This window comes from Lagopus muta, chromosome 2 (assembly GCF_023343835.1).
Source record: "Lagopus muta isolate bLagMut1 chromosome 2, bLagMut1 primary, whole genome shotgun sequence".
Classification (NCBI taxonomy): domain Eukaryota; kingdom Metazoa; phylum Chordata; class Aves; order Galliformes; family Phasianidae; genus Lagopus; species Lagopus muta.
Genome location: NC_064434.1, coordinates 108,709,583 through 108,731,802, shown reverse-complemented (window position 1 = coordinate 108,731,802; position 22,220 = coordinate 108,709,583). Strand labels below are relative to the sequence as shown.

Below are 22,220 nucleotides of genomic sequence, written 5' to 3'. Positions count from 1 at the left end.
CGCCTTTTATTTGGGTTACACTGCTGTTCCTTGGTTAAATGAGAGTGCTTAAAAGCGGCCGCTTTAGGCTGTCTGAGAACACCAGCCTGCCCTGTTTGTCAGCAGGCCTCTATCAGAGCCCTGCATTCATGAGGAAGCAGTTCTTCATGACCTGGGAGCTGGGCACTAAGCATTGCTAGATGAGAATTGCAGGACCAGCACAAGGGAATCTTTTTGTCACCACGGTGACGTGCTTACTCTATAGATGCCATTTTACTATTGGAGGTTAAATATTATTCACAAGTTCCGAGTTGGAATTTTTCTTCTCTGTGTTCATTTAAGATTTAGCCTGAAGTATTAATATAAAATTCAAAGTTGTGTCCTCTTCACTGAAATCCAGTGTGGTTACAAGGTTCTAATAAATATTATGTCGTTCCGTCACGCAATTAAAATTTTCCACCTCGTTTCACAATGCAAAACACTCGCGTATTGTCAATCATTTTGAAACATGATTTTTTGACATCATGTAATTTCACTTCATTTTTTAGACAGACATCGCACCAGGAAATTATATAAGAAAGGATCCTATTATATCTTTATTTTTCCACCAAATTTCACCTTCAAACACAGACATTTGTGTACATTTCAATAATTCCGTCGATAAACTTTCAAGGAGAAACGAATGGCATCCACAAAGGCGGAGATCAGCATATGGAATTTGCTGCTCTTCAGAGACCACAGCTCCAGCGCCGGCACCTGGTGAGGAACTGCTGCCGTAGCCACGGGAAGTGTGCGAGTCCTGATGCAGGGAGCAAAAAGGTTGCTGCCTGGAACAGCGACCGCCTGGGAGGCAGGGAGGGAAACATATGCGTGCTTCTGAACTTTCCTGTGTTTAACAGTTAGCAGACACTAATGAATTGCCAAACAGCCCTGATTTAAAACGCGATAGTCAAAAGCGAGGCTACCTGCTGCTTGTCAGGTGGTCCACCTGCTCGGGAAACCAGAGTGCCCCTGCCCTGTGCCAAGAGCAAAGCTGCTGCTGCTGATCAAACCACCTCTCCGCTGTGTGTGCGCGTGCAAAGCGCCAGGATGCTTCATACTAAGTGAGGTAGGAATCCAGCAAGCGAAAAAAATATCCCAGGCTCATTACTGCAGCCTTTATTAAGCAACTGAATTTGATCATAGTGGAGTGCAAATCTGGGAAATTCAGCCCGCAGAGTGGTTTGGAATTTGAGACTGTGAGCAGACGCAGGCTGACAAAGTGAGAGAAGAGCAAAACAGGCGTGGGAAAAGCCCAGATAAAACCTCTGTCTGTAGCTGGGTTGGACGTTAGGTATCCTCTCCTGATCTGTCAGCTCCAGTGAAATTTGTACCTCTTTTGAAAACCTCTCACTGTTTCCCAGAGCTTTGGGCTGTGAATGGCAGCACACTGTGAGAAAGTTCTGGATCTCTGTGCTGCTTCTGGATGGAAGTGTAGTGATGGTGATGCTGCTGCCCGGCACGCTGACCCCAACCTGTTCAACCATAAAGCTGCTGGACAAGTTCCTGCCATGGAAACCCACTGCAAGTGGCTGTCAGATAGCAGACAGGGTGCCAGGAGAAGATGGTTATGGTGCTGCCTGGGGAATGTGGTGCTACAGCACTGCTCTGCTCCTTCTTGTTCAGGGCAGGCACGTGGAAGAACCACATGACCAGTGACAAACCAGCAGAGCTTGCTGTGGTGAGCACCTTGGCAGTGAGAGGCTGCTGGGGGTGGGAGGAGGAAGGGAGCTTCATGGACAGCTGTGAATGAGCAGCAGAAAAACCTTGTGTTGCAACCCCAGCTGCTGCTGGTGGCACGGAATGGTGGGGGGACAGCGCTCTGGTTTCCCATTTCACTCAGCACAACCTTGTCCCTTGTGGGTTTAACATGGGATGTCCTTACCTGACACTGAGACTGGGCCAAGTGCTGAGGTCCTTGCAGGCACTGTGGGGCTGGGGTACTCGTGCCAGCTCTGCAGTGCTGCTCATTGGGAGCCTCCTTCAGCGCAGCGCTGCGATGAGGTGAGAGATCTTCTGCGTATTGAGCATAGATGTGAGCGCACATAAATATAGATGAGACTATTCAAATGCAACATGAATAAATTTGGCCTAATCCACACAGAGTTTTATCAATATTTTTTTGTTTATTCTTTCATGCCAGCTGCTTTCTTTATATATTTCCATTCTGTACATTTTTCAGAGCGATTGGATCATGTTGCACACACTTCTCTTGAAATATTAAGTGTTTGCAATCCCCATTCATAGGCACCAGCTCTGCTATTATGATCCATCATTTCAAAATCCACATATCTGCAAAAAGAGAGCTCAGCTAGCCCTTGAGTAGCAGGGAGCATTAGGCTGAAGGAATCTCATTCATCTTGTCAATAATCAATGGATGAAAACGACCCAATAGTTTGTTTCGTTGGCACATCCTCGCCAGTTAGTTTTAAGGGAAATGAGAGAGCAGGCTGGGGCTGACTTACACCCAAAGGGAGTGGTGATGTAGAAATGTGCATCTTTATTTTGCCAAATGGAGGATTTCCACAGTGGGTCGGGCTTGAGAGTGGGGACACTTTGCCTGGCTCCCTAAGGCTGTACCACAAAGGGGCAGCCCTGGAGAGCTGCAGCTTCCCACTGCTGTTGGCCAGGGGTAGCACTGAACCTGGCGCTGGCAGATTGCTTTACCCAGGGATCTTTTCCCCCCGCAGATGTGCTGTAAAAAATAATGTAGTTTAACTGCAGCCTGAGCGTTTTTTAATGTAGCTTCCAATTCCAAGGCTGAATTTCAGGTGTAATTTAAAAAAATTTTTTTTTTTATTTTTTGTCACTGGGATGAAAAGAAAAAAAAAAAAAAAGTATGTAAGCACAGATTGTTCTTTTCCCACTCTTTTAAAGCATCTTTAAGATTCTGGTAATCTCCTGAACTATATATTGGCAATTCATGGCGCGGCAACTCCTTGTGAAATGTGCTCGTTCATTTTCACTGATTGAATTTACTGATTGTTATAATGTGTGTAAAAGGGATACGTACTTTTGAAGTAATCTTCTGCTAAAGGATTTATAGGAAACTCTATTTAAATGCCGTAGCATTTTTTTCTATTGTTATGGCAGCATTATTGAGTAAATAGTTTAATTTTAGAGCCCTTGTTAAAAAAAAAAAAATCTATAATGACCACCGCATAAATCATTTGCTTTTTAAAAAATTTCTATATTTAGTTCCCTCCACAGAGACCGGAGTTGAAAATAGCCTGATACCTAGGACATGAATTCTGTTAAATATTAAAGAGATCTCATCAATGATTTTATTAGTCTCAGCACTCAGTGAAGGCCGTGCTGACATCTGAAGCCTAATGATTTTTTTTATATATTTAAAGCCTTGTACTGCACCTTTAAATACTGAACAATATTGAAAAATATAGAAGTACTTTTTTGTATATTAGCTTTAGGCAGAACTGTTGTATGATTTCCACTCCTTTCATGACATTGTAATGATGTTACCACATACAACTTTATCTTGCATGAAAAGGTGAAGTCATGAGTGATTTCTCCAATTTAAAAGCACTCAACCCTCACAGTGCTAGAAATGAATATTTTGCATATATTCATGCAACAATGATTCAATTTAAGATTTCTATTTTCAAACATTGCTTGAAACCTTCAGTATGTTGGTAGTAAAATTGCCAAAATGTGTAATAAGATTTATTATAGATGAGTAGCATTTTGTTTAGTATTTCACGTTAACACGCTTTTAGGGTTACCCTGGTTTAGCAGAAAAATTCATCTTTCTCTTCTAATCAGAGCTAACACTTTATTGTATGATTAAGACGCACTTACGGTGCCATTGTGCATCACTGCAGGAGCAGAGCACTCTGGATGGCAGAGCTGCAGCCGAGCCATGCGCGATGCGTGACTCTCGCCTCTGACCCCGCTGCTGGTGGCTTCTCCTCGCCGCCCTGCTGTCCCTCAAGTTTCTACTTCTGCTCTGAAGGGCCATCCTTAGCTCCTGGTGCGGGCTGGGGTTTTGCTTGGGACTGACTCTGCCCTTGAACAACCACGGGTGGCTTTTGCCGTGCTGGCAATCCCTGCCCTGGGAGCTGCTGGTTCTGGTGACTAACATGACTTTGATATGAGGCAGATTTGGACTTTGTTTTGCTGCTGTGGGACGGCTCATGCTGTTCCTGGGTGCGCCCTCCCCCTGCAGCTGCAGTGGCTCTTCAGGCTGCCTTTGGTCAGCTGGGCCCAAGGGGTGGCACAGCCCCATCCAAAGCCACGTATCATTCAGTGCTGCCTCTGGGCTTCCAGGGCCAGTGGTGGCAAATGGGATTTCCAGCTCCGTGTTGCAGCCACACACTTATGTTGGTGTGTAGACTCCAGGGGTGAATATGCTCAGCTAAATGCAGTAGTGCCAAGCTTTACTTGCATTTATTAGAGGAAAACACGTGTCTGCATGGACTTCTGTTTCTGTACTGTTCACCAAGCCCAGCTGTGTCACTCAGAAAATTTTGAGGTGGGGTACCATCAGAGGGCCTTGAAGGCCAGAAGGTAGAAGGCCAGAAGTTAGAAGCTACTAGAAGTACTTGAAGGCCAGAAGTTAGAGGCTCTGCACAGGGTGGGTGTTGGGGTGCTGGGGCTTTGTGAACCCCATGTAAGCCAATGAGAGATAAAATGGTGGAGCAGCTACTTATTCTAAAGTGCTCTGTGTTTTGCTCCTGCTTCCTCACTGCTTTTTCCACCGCCAGGGCAAGTCACATCCCCTGTCTGAAGCCTGAACTTGCATCATATATGCAGCTGCACATGTGAGTGTGATACTTTCTTGGCTTGGGTGATTAAGGAGTGGTATGACCAGGCCTGAAAAATTCCTGCCACTTTGATCCATTATCCAAAGTCCAAATGCTGGTCCCTCTCTGCCAGCAGTAATGTTGTCTTGCTCGGCCCTGGGCTGCATCCCTCAGGGAAGAGGCTGGTGAACGGGGGGGAAAGCTGTTAGAGAGAAGGCAACAGAGGCACTGCATGGTGGAAATGTTTACATCTCTGCAAGTTGTAACTCAGCATGGCTGAGCTGGCATCCCCCTCTTCATGTTCACGTTCAATTCGCAAACAGAAAGAGATGATCCGCTATTAGGGAAGCTTTCTCTTTGAGTGGGGAGCGGGAGATGGCAGTGAGAGTGGCTTTCATAGATGAAAATAATTGTACACTTTTTGTATTATTATTTTTGGCAAAGAGATAGCGTTTCAGCTTTCCAGCGTATTACATCATTACATTGTATAATGCATCATAATGATAGAGTGAATGGGACCGAAGAAACGCCAGCTTCTGTTGCAAGTTTAAAGACAGACACATTTTCAGCTGGGAAAGCTGCTGTTCAGCTAAGTGTTTTCCTAGATGAAACAAAGCTGCAATCCCACTTGGCATTCGCATTAATTGTGGACTTGCCAACAGGCTAGTTTCACTGGTGTATAAATTAGTGGAGAATTATTCAACTCATCTCAATAACTAAGAGAGTATCCTCGTAAAGCTTGCTGAGCTATAAGACACTCCTCCTCCCCCTTATTTTCCAGGGTATTTTGCACCCTATACTTAGAAAAATCACAGAATTTGCACACTGTTCCCGAAAAAAAAAAAAAAGAAAAAAAAGAAAAACACACAAAGACAGACATCTGATATATTGATACCACAGCAGAGCAATATGGAGACTATCTGCACCAGATAGTGAGTTTGTATTGGCCAGAATCTGTCCAAATTAAGAGGGAATTTTCTGACTTGTTTGAATTATGAGTTTGGGTGTTGGTGTTTTCTTTTCTGTTTTTGAAATTCAGCTGAAAGTGCAAAGTGAAAGAGAGTGGCTGTGAAATGTGCCTTGCTGCCAGCAGCCTGGGCAGTGCAAACTTCCTGCACTGTCCTGCCAACAGGCCCTCCTAGCCCAAAGGGGATCACCTTTGTGGTGACAGCATAATTTGATCTCTGTGCCATCTAATCCTTGTTTTCTGCGTCTTCGTTGCCAGCAAGGGTGCCAATTAGTGCCAATTGTGATGGTGGCTTTTGTGATGCAGACACCTGCCCACTAGGAATTGGACTGGTACCACCAACACACATATGCCACTAAACAGCTGTCAGATGGTAATGACTTCTTGGAGTGGAAGAAAAAAGGGCAGAATTTCATTCTAAGGCAATTTTCTCACAAAACTTGACCATTTCACAACAATTTTTTTTCTCTTCTTTTCTTTCGGTATCTGATTTCCAGACTTGTACTGATTAAGCAAAACATGAATTTTAGGTCTATCTCGTAGTGCCAACTTCATGCCAGAAGACATGTGGCCCATATGGGCAAACAGTGCGAGAAATGGCATTAATGGTATTTATTATTCTAAATCGGATTTTAAACTTTTTAGCGGAAGTTCATTCCTTATTTGTGTTATTTATCCTAGTGACTGACAAATGAAGTGCTGTTTTCTTTTACTACTCTTCTGAGATGTGGCCCCTGCTTTCTTGTCTAAATTAAAAGAATGGGTTAAATGTAAATACCAAACAATCTCAGCAGTTCCTTTTCACTTTCTCTGCTGACAGATGACATGCTTTGCTGCAGCGTGCTCGTGCCATCACAGATGCAACAGTTCAGGATCCCTTCCATGATTTCATTAAATTTCTGATTGCTGGTCAAAGCAACAATCCCGTCTGAGATGGGAAGATGGCAAGCCTGCTTTCAGCAACTCCACGTGCTTGTGTAAGCAGGTTTACTTGGACACATGGCCACCCAGTAGTCTTGGTGCCATGGTAGAGGGTTGGAACTGCATGATCTTTAAGATTCTCTACTATTGTGACACAAGGAGCTTGGAGCAGCTCAGAGGACCTCTTTGGGCCAGGTAGTCATTGCATGGCATGTGAAAATCGTGGCTAGTGCGGTGGTTCCAGCAGCAAGGTGCTGAGCTCTGCTCAGTGCTGGGCAGCTTGGGGAGTGCAGGGAGCATCTCACAGGAGGTACTTGATGCTGGGTGTGAAGGGATCCTCGTGCTTCAGGGAGATTCCTGTATCTTCTCCAAGCCATATGAATCGCTGCCGAGAGCTCCGGATGCCCCACAGACTAGGCAGGGGCCAGCCACTGCAATTAGTAAGATCTCTCAGCGCTCAGCCAACACGTACTGCTGGTTCAGCCTTTGCTCTGGCAGGTGCTGCACCTTTATTAGTGCAATTTCTTATTGGCATCTACCAGTAAATAGGGCTCCTGCCAGATGTAAAAGGAAATGATCCTACGTAAACACAGCCAGGGGCGTTGTGCAACAATAAGAAACAGCCCAGTGCTTAAAAGGAGACCAGTTGCCACTGCTACTGATCTTTACTAAACGCAGTTGTATTTAGAGAAAGACACCACTGCTGTATGTTTACATATGTATAAAAGTTTGTAGGATTTTGAAGTGAAGAGAAACTACAGCCTCATAGTCTAGCTGTAACTGGCTATGAGAGTCTGCAGACCAACTTGCAGCAATTTCTAGATTTGTTTGTGGAAAATTCTCCTTCTCCCCTTCTGCCTGCAGAGCTGTGATGCACAAGGAATATTTGCATCCTATGGCCAGAACCTGTCCTAAATTGAGCTGTGACAGGAATGGCAGCCAGCTCCCACGGGGAGGTGGCAACCATGCAGAGGTGATCAGTGTCTTTTTTTGGCTGCTATCTTCTGACCATATTTGTTTCCCACATTCTTCAAACCTAACTGTTTTCAGATCATGTTCTCTGCACCCTGTTTTGTGCATTGCTCCAAAACTTCTCGGTGAGGACAACAGTGGACCCCTGCTCTGGCACTTCAGCTAAGGGTCATGTTTGCAAAGCTCTCAAGTTCCAGTGATTCCTTTCATGACATGAATGGCCTGATTTTAGAAAGGCTCACCAGTTTTTTTTAATGCCCAACTCGCGTTGTTCTTGCATATGAAAATGCTGCCTACTAGATTGTACCACCATTTTTTTTTTTGGCAGGTGAGTAATCCCATGGCTGAGTGAGCAGTGAGCACCCAGGCCAGCCCACTGTGCTAGGTTCTGCCCTCAAATGCAAGCCCAACTCAACAGATCTTGTTACCAGGACTGAGGAAAGAATACAGTCCGCTACCAGCAGGTATTTTTTGTAGTGCTTTACATGATGCAAACATGTTTTAAACAGTGCATACCATATATACCCCCTGTTGAACACCTAATGTGGTTTTTAATCTACACTAATCTTCAAAACATGTGTAATATTAAAGGAAAAGGTGGTAATTCTTTAAACACCCTATCATTGTGAATTCATAGCATATTCATTGTAATAGCATTGATCAAAATGAATTCATTTGGTATTCATATAGATGTCACATGTACTTCCATAGGTGTTTCATTGTAAATTAGCATTTCTCAGAGGACACTTAAAATAAAGTGTTACTGAAAGTTCTCATTACACATATTGCTGAGATTAGTACATTAAGGACCATGTACTTACATAGTACTAATGCATTTCTGCCACTTAAAATGCTGCATTACCCATTTCTGATATCCAGCAAATATCTGAAGCAATTTTGAGAATTACTGACATCCTGAAGGAAGTGGTACTTTTGTGATTAAATTGGTCTTGTGTATTTCACATCGATTTAAGAGAAAAGCCTGCGCCCAATATATTTAAATGATTTTTTGATTTAAATGACTTTAGCATTAGATGAAAAAAAAAAAAGAAGAAAAAAGTGAAAGCCGCAGCTAGTTAAGAAAACAAACCCAAATGTTATACATGCTTTTGGGTCTCCAAACCTGTCTCACAAAGCCAGACAAGCTGGCTCTTTGGTAGACTGCACTGCACGCTTCCTGATGTGCTTGCTTCGGATGATTACTTTCTAAGAGAAAGACAAAGTTTTGTGGTCTCAGCCAGATGCATTTCCAGTGTCTTGAATCATCCATTACAGCTTGTTTGCTCTGAAGTTATTTCTGAAAAGATTAAGTGTGAGGAAGAGTACAGAGCACTCTATAAATAGCTAACAAAAGGAGTGTTAACATAACTAATGAAAAGAGAACATTGTCACGAGATGCTCTAAACCTGTTGGCAACATTGAAGATGTCTTCTCTTCTGAAAGGAATTGATGTAATTATTTTAAGGGCTTTTTTTTTTTTTTTTTTTTTTTTTTTTTTTTTTTTTTTTTTTTTTGTAGCACTGGTGATCAAGTTGAGGTTTAACTGGGATCAACCCCAGCTGAGACCAAGTCTGAGAAGAATACAAGGGAATGGCAAAATTTTAGTGTTTGAATGCGGGAGATGCCCAGGGATCCTCATGTAGCCTCACTACTGTCTTGACCCTTCCAGTGCCACTCCTCACCTTGCAGCCAGTTCCTGGCTTTTCCCAATCTTGAGCTGTGCAGCGTGCTGAACCGTGACTCCAGACCCAAAGATGTCAGACCTGCAGGGGCATGGCCACCCAGGGTCAGCTACCAGGCAGCTCGCTTTCACTCTTGTCTGGCTATTTCTGCAGGTCTAGAAGTATTTGTTGGTTTGTAGTGTTTGCTGTGTTGGTTTGGGAGTGCACAGTATGGCACACCGCAGTGTAGAGTACGCAATCCAGGAATCCATTTCAGGTTAGGCCATAATTAGCTAATGTAAGATAATAAATAGCTTCTGGAATCACACAAAAAACATGGTAGTGGTATAAAGCCTGTTTTTGTAACCCCGCCTCTCCCCTCTTCTGCCTCCTCTTCCTCCTCTTTAGCATAACAAGGGCCCTAATAGGCTTCATGTATAAGTGCCTATTTTTATTAAAGACAAGTGTAATCTTTTGTAGTCCAAATGTCCCTATCATAAATGCTAACCGAGGAAAATATTAGGACTCATTTATTTATGAACCCGTTAATAATGAGGTGCAGTTATGAAAAAAGCTTTCTCAGCACAAAGCCTACTGAACAAACAATGCACGCTGGGGAAAAAGAGCTAGTTAGCCTTCCTGACTTAGATAAAGCTATGGAGAAATGACAAGTGCCAGTAATTAGCAAAGCCTCTTCAACAAGATAACCCTATACATCTTTGTCTATTTCAATCACCAAAGACTCCGATTCAGTGTAAAATTAAAGCTGGGATGCCATCAATTTCTGTTAACCTCTTTATATTGTTCTGTGTTCATGCATATGTGATAGATAGTTTTTGTCATTTTATTAAATGGTGACATCTCAGTATGCATGTGACTAAAACTGTTTTCTCCTTAGCAAAGTATTTTTAATCATCTCTCCATTGCCTTTGTTAACTCAGTGGTGAGTCCTAATTGCTTTATCCCGCGATATTGGCAGCCGTTGTGCGGGTGCAAATATTTGTGCCGGTGCCTTCCACAAGCAGTGTCTGTGGTTCTGATGTGCTCTTTTTTGTGTTTGTGTGAGCTCACACATCTGCCAGCTGTCTGCAGAGTGTCCTCCTTCATTTTTATTGCAGTGGGGCAAGATGTGATGGTAGCAGAGCTCACATGCAGTTCCTGGTTGTTGGGATCGTGGCCTTCCCTCTCCACATGTGTCCCTTTCCCGTATGGACAGTCAACGTTCAGTATGGTGGTGCAACTGCTGTTCACCTGCTCAGGGCACGAGCCAAGCCCTGGGTTCAGCTGAGGAACTCCCACTGACTTCATGGTCCTTTGTCCATCCAGCCTGCTTTGCTTCCACCTTACTTGGAAACCCTTGTTTTTGTCCTTTAAAGCCTCCAGGGCCTATGAGTGCGTGCTCCCTGCATTTCTTTCAGCTACATCAGAAAACATGCTCACCTGAAACTCTGTAGAAAAAAAAAAATATCACAAATCACCCCCGTTTCCTTGACATCAGGGCTGGTTCACAGGGAATGCTCATGGCCTGAGAAGTTGTGTGTGGCTTTGGGTACCATAACAAAAGTTCCCTGGCTCTTTTCTCTTGCTCTGTAACATCCTGTTACTGGTTTCAAATCCTGTGGGCTCTGAGTTCTGAGGTTATTAATCTTCATCTGTGCTCTTTTTAAACTTTACTACTAGCACTTATTTGCCTTAGATATGCTTTTGTTCATTCTTCTCTGCAGCAATAACCTCTCATATTGGCCAAATTAGGAAATAATTGCAAATAATAGAGAATCTTTTTCCAGCACTACAATAAAAGATTATATATGTGCTTTGCAAGAGGGATGGCATGAAATGTAAATACCAAAATAAGGGCAAATAGGCAGAGAAGTACAGTGTGCTGGTTGGCTGTCGGTCTGCATTTCTGCTTGGCTGAGGTGCCCCTGTGTCAGTGCTGCAGAGGCATCACTTGAAACTTTGCAGGACAGGAAGCCATGCTGCATGTCAGGTTGTGCTGGTGCCTGCAGGACTGCAGCTCTTCATGACAGCCTGCATGAGGTCTTGTCATCTTCTATGGTGGAAGCAGAGGGGTATGAATCAAGTTGCAAGTTCTTTGCCTTTTTTAAGCAGAAACATCTGATCACCTTGCTTTTGTTTATGGGCCATTGTAGCCCTGCTCAGTCAGCGGGAAGGAACTTTGCACATTCTAGGAACTCCACCTGTGTGCTATTTCAGTTTGGGATTTTTATTCACCGCTGTGAAACTCCTGGTGGTTGAGGAGCCAACACTGTCTGTCTGACGTGGATCACGAGTAACATGTTACGAGTGGCTGGCAATCCTATATAGATATTTGCAAGCCAGAAAAACTGTCCAATTCAGTTTCACGTGAATAACTACTTTTCAGTAATTAATGTCTCTGTCATACTTTGGGATATGTGGGTGTGATAAGAAAAGTCCTGCTCTCAGGTGTCTGGTTGCTCTTATACACAGGCATTTTCAGGATCAAATCTCCTGTGAATTTTATTCACAACAAATAATTCAATCAGCTCTTGGGAAGAAAATATGGAGAACACTCATGTAATGCTGCCATCTCGGTTGGGATGCAAGGAAATCTGTTGACTGTAGGAGAGAGCAAAGCTCTCTCAGTGCTCTCATCACATTAACGCTTACCTCCCTTCCTTCTAGTCAGAGTTCTCTGTGTGCTGCTTCCCATTGTTTTTTATTGTTCACGTGAATCAGAAAATAATATTTTTCCTCTCTAATTTACGAGGAATTGTCATTGCCCACCTCCTGCTGAGGGAAAAAAGTGCCAGAGCCCATCTCCTGTGAGTTCCTTCTCACTTCAAATGCAGTCTGCAACGGCTTCTTTGGAAATGTAACAGGCTATTATAGAAATATGTATTTACACAGTATTTTAAGATGCACATTATCCACCTGATAGACCATAACAGCTCGCCATTACAGCCTATTGAATAAAACCTCTTTGCACCATTTTTTTTTTTTCAAAGCAGATACTTCTTATATGATAAATCACGACTCTATTGTGTAAGAGTGCACTTTGATGGTGTAGGATCATCAGTGGACATAATTTATCTTTATCCTGCTGTGACAGGGACTTCTTGCTCTGACCTTGCCCTGTAGAACAAATTATTCTGACCAGAGAGATGCAAATAAAAAATGACAAAAATGCTTTTCTAACTGAAAAGGAAAAGTTATAATGTTTCTTTAATGGAGCATTTTTGACTGTGGAAGAGCTCACATTGCTGGATGCAGATGAGTGAGTAGCATGGCTCAGGTGAAAATATCTTTCAGCTACTTAGGAAGCTCCCAGGCTGTCCTAGGGCCTCCTAGTCCAGGGACTATCCTCCCCTGCAGATTTATTTTCCTTCTCCTTGAGCTGGACCCGATACTAACAGACCCTTCAATTCCATAAACATACCTGTTCACCATCTCTGCCCAAACTTTCCCTACTTGTTCTACTCACTCTGGCTGATTCAGGCTTCCACAGGTTCTCTCTGCTGGTAATTCACATTAGAGACTGCGCTGCCCCAGGTGCCATCTCTCTTTTTGTCCAAGCATGCTCATTTTGAATAGATAATAATAAAAATTTAACAAGTCTCCTTTATTGCCCTGGAGGTAGGCATAAGGAATCCTTCTGTTGTCTCCTGTGAGCCTTAACTTAATAGAAACAAAAGACAACAGAGAAGGCCACAAGACCCTGGCTTAAAAATGAAGCTTGCAGCCAAAGACATGGTGTCCCTGTTATCAAACAGACCAAATAAGCTGCAAATAGGCAGGATTCCCAACTTGTTATAAGATGAAATAGAGCCTGGCCCCCGTTGTGAAACACTTTTACATTGCAAGATGTTCATGAATGCATGGAAAATGTGGTGACTTCAAGCTTTTTCCTTCCCTATTTCAGGATGTCAAAACTGATTTTTTTGAAGAAACTCTTGTAATGCTTAAGGTTCACTCCTGAGAAGAGACTTGCATTTCTGGAACACAAAAAGTCTTCCAGCCAGCTAAATGGCATTGCTTCCTTCCCTCCCATCATTCAAATTATGTATGCACAACAGAAATACCAAACAGGCGTCTCAATTGTGATCTGAAACAGGTTATTAATTTAAATCACCTCCAAAAATGGGCAAAGTTTTAAAGGGAAATGAATAGCTGCCAAAAAGACTTTCAGAGATAGTGCCTAACATCAGTGGAAGTTCTGTATTTCTACTCTTCACGGACAAGCAGTTGGGAGTCAGTTCTTTGAACCAAGCACAGGTCAACGTGCTGTGCATCCTCGCTGGAAAGCATATGGCTCAAGAGGAAACAGGAACACCATCCAAAAACATGCTGGTCTATAACCAATAGCTCTGTCGACTATCTAAGCCCACCCTTTGCTTTCAGTAGCCCTGTCCAGTCTTAGATATGACTGCCTCTGCCAGGGGCACCCCAGCAAGGCAGCTACTCTGTGCCTCACAAATCCGGAGGAGGTGATTTGGTGAGAATGCTTCACTCTGTGTGCACAGGGATGGCTGCAGCCATGCCACCAGTAGGGCTCCTGCAGCATGAGCACTGAGCCTCCCATTGGCACCAAGCCTCCCATTCTGCAGCAGCCTGGGTGTCTCTGTGCTTTCCCTATGTGGTCTTGTGCTGCTCAGCCTTTGTGCCAGGACTGGCCTTGCAGCTATGCTTTCCTTTCAAGCATCTCCTCCTTCACTCTTCACACTTAACTTTTTGAGAGGAAAAACTAAGCTGCCTGATGTTGTGGTTTACTGTGTTTCCTAGGTGTGTTTGGGAAAACCATCCGCACTTTTAAAATAGTACATTTGGTTTAATTTTCATTATTTTTAGATGGTAAATTTTAGATCAGTACAGTATGTCTTAAACTACTGTATTAGAATGCTGCTTGACTCACTTCCAAATTGAAGACCTTTTAAAAAAATTGAAGCAGTCCAATAATTTTAAATCACTCTGCACTGTGCATTGCAATTTAAAATTATTGGAGTGCTTCAAATTTTTATAAGCCCTTGAATTTGGAAGTGATCAAGGTTCTGGGCATACTCAGTGTAGAGCAATTTAAAATTATAAGAGCTGTCAAATTTTTATATAAGCACTTCAGTTAGAGAAGGGATTTGGGTTCTGGGCATGTGCAAAGGGGAACAATTTAAATTATTATAGTGCTTCAATTTTTTTCTAAGCACCTGATTTTGGAAGGGTTTGGGTTTGTGCAGCCTAAAATGACAACTTCCTTTGAGAGTTTCTTCTTAAAAAGAATTTCAATCTTGCAAACTAAAGTATTCTTTAAAATGTGAATTCACTGATACTTTAAAAACTGATTTGCACAGAGCTTGGTGCCCAGGACATCTGGTTGTTTTTTTTTTTTTTTTTTCCACCCATTTTATCATTTCACTCTTTAGGGGACAAATTGATGTTATAGAAATAGCCGCCACTTTTTAATCTTACATTTTTCCAACTGTTGCACTCGTGGTGCAAAAAGAGTCAAAAAAAAAAAAAAAAAAAAGAAAAGTTAAATGGGGAGAAAATGTGCTTTTTTTTCCAAAAATGGATGTTGGGGTACTTAGTGAAAGTGTAGGAGGTGCCCTGCACCCGGAGCTCCAGGCGGTGTGTGTGGATGGGGCACTGCATCCACAGTGTACAATGGGGCACTGCATCCACACCAGTTGGGCATTCTTTTCCCCTTCAACACTTCTTTCACTCCTTACCATGGATGCGATAGATGAACCGTTCACAGTAGCTTTTCACTTTGGAGAACTAAGTTTTTGAATAAAAGCCAGTGATCAAATTGAATCGGGACAAAGATACGGCCCCTGCCTTTCTGTCTGCTTGGGTGTGGGGTGCACATGGGCTTGGCTGAAGGATGTGGGCACAGAGCAGGCAGTGCCTGCTGCTCTGTAAGGACTGTCAGGGTTGTCAGTGTGCCACGGGCTGGGCACGAATTGGGTCACAGAGCCAGGTGCAAAACACACAGAGACCTGGGCCCGTTCTGCAGGCTCCCGGCTCTGACACAGCGGCGCGCAGACTCCCAGTCACCACTGACACACAGAAGTGCTGAGGTCACCTTCCTCAAAGTTTCCACCTTGCCCACTTGTGTCAGTTGCCGTGAGACCAAGTGCCACTTTGGGCTGTAATCTTGCCAATGCTGACAGCTTTTCCTCCTTTGTTACGCTGTGCAAACCACATAGAAGGTGAGCAAGCTGTCTGGGAGATGAGAGATGGCGAGGAATGGGCGCTGGGGGACCGGCATCGTGGTGACATCGACTCTGCAGTCCTTTCTCTCTCTCTGGCTTCCCCTCTCCCTCCCTCTCTCTCCTCAATGGTCTGTGCCTCCCGTAATTTACATAATACTCTTCTGACACCTTTACTTTAGTCATCAATCACAGTACCTTCTCTCAGTCTATCTTTTGTCTGAGCATGTCTCTTCTTTATCAGGCCATGCACAAAAGATTAATTTCACAGTTTTTCTCCCTTCTTTCTTTCCTTGCAAGATACAAAGCTCATGAAATGACAGAAGCAAGATAATGAAAACAACAATGCAAGCAATTTTTTTTTTGTTCTTGCTGGTTGGATCTCGAGATACTTTTTTTTAACCTCATTGTGTGCCATCTGTCTTAGAAAAGGTCTGCTCTGTATTTTTTAATACAATTCGGATACTGTTCTGAAGGCTACCCAGAAAAAAAATACATATTTTAAACACGACATAGGTACTGATTAAAAAAAATAATAATACAAAAATTTGCTGAACGATTAAAGCAAGGGGTCCATTTCTAATGGTGGCATGGGCTACTGCACAGTGCCCAGGCCCCAATTAATATTAATGATCTCTTGTGCTTAGCAAATTTATGGCATTTGATTGACTCATGCAACTACACTCCAAGCTGTCGTGTAAAGTGAAATATATGGGCCCCATGGCCTAATCTGCATATGCATATGTTCTTAATATTAATTAGTCTAATGGATCTCAGAACCTGGAGGTAATTTGAGTACTGGGAGGAGAGAAGCAAACAAACAAAACAACTGACACTGCCCTGGTAGGGTTTGGTCCTGCAGTCAAATAATTCTCCCAAGTACAGTCATGGTGTGTTTCTCCTCCTTCCCCATGCCTCTCACAGGACTGCCTGAATTAAAGTCTTACCCCTATCATTCGTTGTTCTGGCTGTAACCCCGACATTCTAAAATTTGAAATATTTAACACAGCAAATGGACTGTACAGAGTTACATGCAGCTGAGTTTGAGTGAGGGCATAGGTCTGGGCCACAAGGTGCAGCTCCGTTCCCACATCCGTGTGATTCCCACTGATGTCCTTGGCAGCGATGCGGGTTTGTCGTGGGGGCTCTCCCCCAGCCAGGTGTCATGCTTGCAGTGCTTGGTGGCAATGTCACAGGTTTCCAAAGGCCTTTCTGCCTCCTGGGCATGGCTCTTCTAGCTGTCTCGGTGAGATCTTGTCTTCATCAGTGCCATAAGCATCTTACAGATCACCAGCGCAAACTGCGTCTCCTTGTCCCCTACACATTCAGCAAGAGACATCTGGGGAGCTGGCTTTCCTGGGTGCTGAGGCCATCCTACAGGCTGGTACCTTTCACTGCAGGAGAAGCAGTGGGGCCCAGCTCATCCCCAGCAGCAGAGCTGGCAGAGGCTCTCCCCACAGACTGACTGCTGTGGGGCCAGGAGTTGCTGATGCCACTCTCAGCACTGGTACACATTGGGTCCTGGTCACTTGCCCTGTAGTCTGTGCTGCTTCAGCCCATTGCCACCTTGCAAAACCTCAGTGAATCTGCCTCAGTGGCTGATTGCCTCGATGAGGCACTGGCACCGCCAGCTCCAGAGAAGATCAGGTCTGTGTGTGTTATTCTATAGAAAGAAATGGCTTTCTGGCAGGAAGGCATCACTTATCCACTGAAAATATATAACAAAACCTGGAAAGCCTCTAGTCACTCATTTTAGCTGCTGAAATGCCTTTAGGCCAACATTCCTGTTGTGAAAGGGGTTATGGACATGTCATATGGGGGTCATCAGTGAAAAATATACCCAACTTTTGTTATTCTTAAGACTAAATCAAAAACCTCTTCTTGCAATCCACTGAGGGACGATTTACAAGAGAGGAGAATGTGGTATCAATTATTTCTGTGGGCATCCTTTTTGTTATAAGAAGCAAAGAAGATTGCTTGAGAGTCAATAGCATGACTCCATCTCAGATTACTAAATAATGAAATGCTAAACTTGGCCTAGAGTGAGAACTATTGCCGTCTCAGAGGGGCCAGAGGCTTCAATTAAATCAGAGGACAGTGTTCAATGAATGAGAAAAGGATGCTTAAGGTACGATGACATATTACTGGATTTTACATTTAATTGCAGTGCTTTGTTCTTTTAATAAAAGCACGAGAGCACTGGATCTCCATTATGGTCATCTGGTGGCATTGTTCACTGTGGACAGTTTATTATAATTTATTGGCTATGTTTAATCCCTCTATTTTTCATATAAATGAATCCTGTCTGCTTTATTTTATGAATTTTTTTTTGCTTTAAAAAAAAAAAAAAAAAAGAAAAGCATCTAATAGTTATTTACACACAAAAGAGCATTTCCCCTGCAATGCTCAACATTGAATGAAAAAAGCAGCCCAGTGTAGTGCAAACACAACGGGCATTCTTGCCTGGCCATGTGTGACCCTACATCACCAGCACAGAGTACAGCCGAGGGTGGCAACTGCCTGCCACAAAACAGGGAGCAGCAGGCCTGGCTTGCTGCCCCCAGAATGCTCTGTGGGGCTCAGCACTGCTTGGCTTTCCCTCCTCAGGCCATGGAGTGGGATCAGCTGCTCTGCTGAGGGCCCCAGGGAGCAGAGGTTTAGCTGGGAAATCACGGGAGCACGGGTACACAATCATGTGTGCACATGTGTATAGGTGCACTTACAACTTTATGTGTGTGAACATGGCCACACGTATCTACCTGCAGTGCAAATGTCTAATTTCTTTGGAATGGTGGTCAGGCAAATGCCTCCTTTTCATTTTCTTTTTCCATATCATTGCTGTGATTGATCACATCTCATCTCTTTATGTATGTGTATGTATATACGGATAGATAGATACAAACATGTGCAATGAAATCATTGGTGACTTAACTGACATGAACTGATGCATCACAGGAATACCACAGCTTAGGAAAGCACAAGTTGAGAGGTCAGATAAATTCAGATTCTTGTGCATATCTTCAGAGGGCAAATGGCCCTAGAATGTGCTGTGGGTCTGAGCCCCATCAGGCACCCATTGGCTCAGCTTTGGGAGCATGCCTTGCAGTCACCACCTATCAGCACATGGCAATCACTCTGCTTGCACCAGGGGAGTGTTTGAGGGGATGGAGTTGGGGAGCGTGGCCTTGGGGTGCTACCCCTCCTGTGCATGCCCTGCGTGTGTCAGAGTCGCTTCTGCCCAGAGCTGAATGTGATGCTGCTGTATGCATACCTGTACATTACCAGATTATGAACATGGCTCTGCCCCACAGCGAGACCTTCCTCTTGACAAAGTGCTGTGCCTACTCAGAGCTCTCCCCAGCCTGTTTTTGTTAATTTTGCACTGAGGGATCAACAAGCCTGGAATGTATGTGTGCATCCATCTCTCTCCCTCTCAAAGGAAATTAGTGCCTTCATGTCACTGCAGGTGATGTGAGCAGGGGAGGAAGTACACAAACTGATTTATCTGGGGCTGTCAGCCCTTCCGAGAATGTTGACTACTAAGGGTGTCAGCTCCTCCTCAGTAGTTGGATGACTCCAAAGAAGACCCCATTCCTCATTAAAAGAGCACTGAGCTGTGCTTGAAAGTGACTTTCCCTCTTGTTCGCCTCTCACAAACATCACAATAACCAATTCACTATTTAAAGTGCCATGATCTTCATGCCAGGCCCAGGCAGCTTTGTGAAATATGCTTCTGCAGCACTTGGTAGCATCGATACCATCCCTGCAAAATTCATTTGTGGTATAAACTAGAGCTTTTCATCGCAGATCACAGTTACAGCAAATCAGCACGCTGTGTCTGGTTTCATCCTTTATTCACTTTATGTATGATAATAAAAGTTGTCCTAGCAACACGGTTTGGTGAGAGTAAAACACAACATCCCGTGACACCTTGTCATCATGGATGCAATGGATGGAGTCTGGAAGGGCTCCATGTATCCTGGGGACAGACTGGAGTTGCATGCACATGTTTGGAGAGCATTGTCCCCTGTACTGCCATGGCCTGTATGGATGGTGCATTGGATACACCTGTGCACCAAACCCACAGTGCTGGGACCAGGCGCACCATGGCTCCAACTGGGAGGCTGAAGGGAGAAGGGGAAGGAGCATGAGAAGACTGAGAAATAGTGGTGGAAAGTCATTACCCAAGTACAAGACTATATCTTCCTTCTTTTTAATAACTGCTCAGTGAAAAAGCACTACCAGTGTATTGGAAATGGAAAGAAAAAAAAAAAAAGTATTAATTTAAAAATATATGTCTTTGGTACAGAATTTCACTAAAAGAGACGTTTCCTGAGTGAAGCCCAGTATGATTCATATAACATTTTTCCAGCCCCTGGGGAATGTCGTCTCCTTTTTATATCTCCATTTCCAGGAAGTGTTTCCCTGCAGGTATGGCACCACTGCATAGGGCTGTTTCATACCCTGATGTGCACTTGCTCTGTGGATGTGCCAGCCTACTTTCTCTGGCCCTGGAAGTGACCACTGTGATGTCATGTGTTCTCCCTTACCCCTGGGAGCAGCAGCTCTTTCTTGTGTACTGTGTGTCCAGGAGGAGCTGCTGCCCCCAGGTTGCTCAGCCATGGTGTGGCTGCTGACTCTTTGCCATCCCTTGGCTATGCAAGCTATGAGTTTTCCTGGTAGAGAGACTGTAAGAGAGCAGTGAGGCTCCAGCTGGCACTGAGGTGCCTCCTCTGATAGGTGCCAGAAGAGGTCGTAGAGCACGAAATCCCCTGTGTGGAGCAAAGATATTCCAGGAGGAAGCACTTCTATCAAAATATCCAAAATTGTTTTGAACAAAAATTCCTCTTAGTTTTTTCTTTGAGGTGGAAACACCTTAATCAGTGGCTGCCACAAATGAAGAAACACCTTGCAAAGTCATGCGAAAGGTTGCATCCAATTTCTTTATGAACCTGGAGCCACTTTCTGAGTGAACCTGACCTGATAAGTGGCTCAGAAGGTAACAAAGCCAGTAAGGTTTGAATGCTAGAGGATATAGGAGTCAATGTCTCCTTGCAAAAATTTGTTTTGTCCTGGGATTCGTGGTGAAAACTGACCATGAGCTGACCTCTTGTGAAAAGAAACATTTCTGCGACCTCCCCAGGACAAGTGTGGTTTCCATTGTGGTCTTTAGTAGAAATAGTGACACCTCCAGACAGCCACCAAGAGGGAAAAACAGTTGCAACCTCATGGATGTAACTGTGAGTTGGGTTAGGTTCTGCTTGTCCCCACTTGATCTTAACAGTTGTGCAGCTACAATAATCTCAACAAGACGGATTGTTAATACAAGCAACAAGTCCTCAACTGATCCTTTTAGCTTCTAAAGCACATTTTCCACTTTTTGGAGATAAAATGCTTTCTTAAGGAGAGGAGATAACACAGATACCCTATGGGTTCAGCATTTGCACAAAGCGAGCTGTCATATCAAGTGGAGGCCTGAAATAGTGAAGCCCGGACCCCAGCCCTGACAGATCCTTTCCAGACTGTAGAGAGGTTTATGTACTGTACTGCCTGCAGTTGCCAAAGGCTAAGACCATCCATGAGTCATTCTCAAAGCTTAAATCTGGATCCACACGCAAAATATGTAGAAGTCTGGATTCGAATCTGGTTTAGGGCTCTGCTCTGTGTAAGTGACTGTTGTGGAGCAGTCCCATAAGACAAAACAATTTATCCCATTCTGTAAAGTGCATGTGGGTTTTGGTGCTACAGATGAAAAAACAGTTGGGGTCTTGGGGGAGGGGGGTGGGAATTTGGAGAAAAACTGGAAAAAAATGCTCTGGTTATTAATCAGAATTTTGAATACTTTCCAGTTTGCTTCTGCAGGGCTGATTCCTCTGCACCATAGTTAAAAAGAACTCATGTCTACAGCAGTGCCCCCCCCGCCAGTGGAGCGGTGCCTGGTTGATCCCATTGTCTGCACCCTGAATGCTGAGCCTCCAGTTAATAATTAGTTAGCAGCACCGAAATGAAATTGCACCACTGATTCTCTGGTGCACTGGCAGAGGTAATGGCTGTGGCAGCCAGGGCATCTTGGCAGAAGCAGAAGTGCTCAGTGCCATCCTGCAGCCATGCCATGGGATGCTGTGCCATCCCCATCCCTGCACTGCACAGGGGAGCTGGTGCAGTCAACATAGGCTGAGCCTGGAGAGGGTGGGCAGGAGGAGAAGGGAAGGTTTTTGCCATCTTCTAGGCAAAAAAAAAAAAAAAAAAAAAAAAAAAAAGGAAAATGGACTCATTTTTGGAAGGGTGGTTTCCTGGAGATGTCTCTCAGGTTCATATTTATTGTTTATTGCCCGTAAAACGGTGTTTCTATGCTTCACAAAGCCATCATTTCAATGCAGTCTGCCTAGCCTGAAATGATAAATGAAAGCAATGAAGGGAAAGGAAGGGTGTAAGGGTGATTAAAACTCTGAATTTGACTCAAGAAAGAAGCTTTCAGCTCCATCTCTGCCACCAACTTTTGGGTGACTCTTGACTAATCATTTAATCTCATTGGGTTTATGTGAGATGGGGAGAATGACAATTTCTTTTTTCGTATGGCTTTTTTTTTGGCCTTGTTTTGTTAGTCTGTCGAAGCCTTCGCATTGGAGATCCTTTTTTACTGCGGACACAGACTCTGGCCAAAATGGGACGCCACTATAATGTAAATATTCCCAGTATTTTAACAACATGTATGTGGACATACGTCAGGAAAATA

General features: G+C 43.9%; 1 long non-coding RNA gene across 1 annotated transcript in view; it reads left to right on the top strand.

Annotated features, from left to right (window-relative positions):
* The first annotated feature begins 537 nt into the window (after positions 1-537).
* LOC125689408 (uncharacterized) overlaps positions 538-22,220 on the top strand; it is a 42,541-nt gene continuing 20,858 nt past the window's right edge. The window contains exon 1 of the long non-coding RNA XR_007375249.1: positions 538-738. This is a non-coding gene — a long non-coding RNA (uncharacterized LOC125689408). The remainder of the gene's footprint in view (positions 739-22,220) is intronic.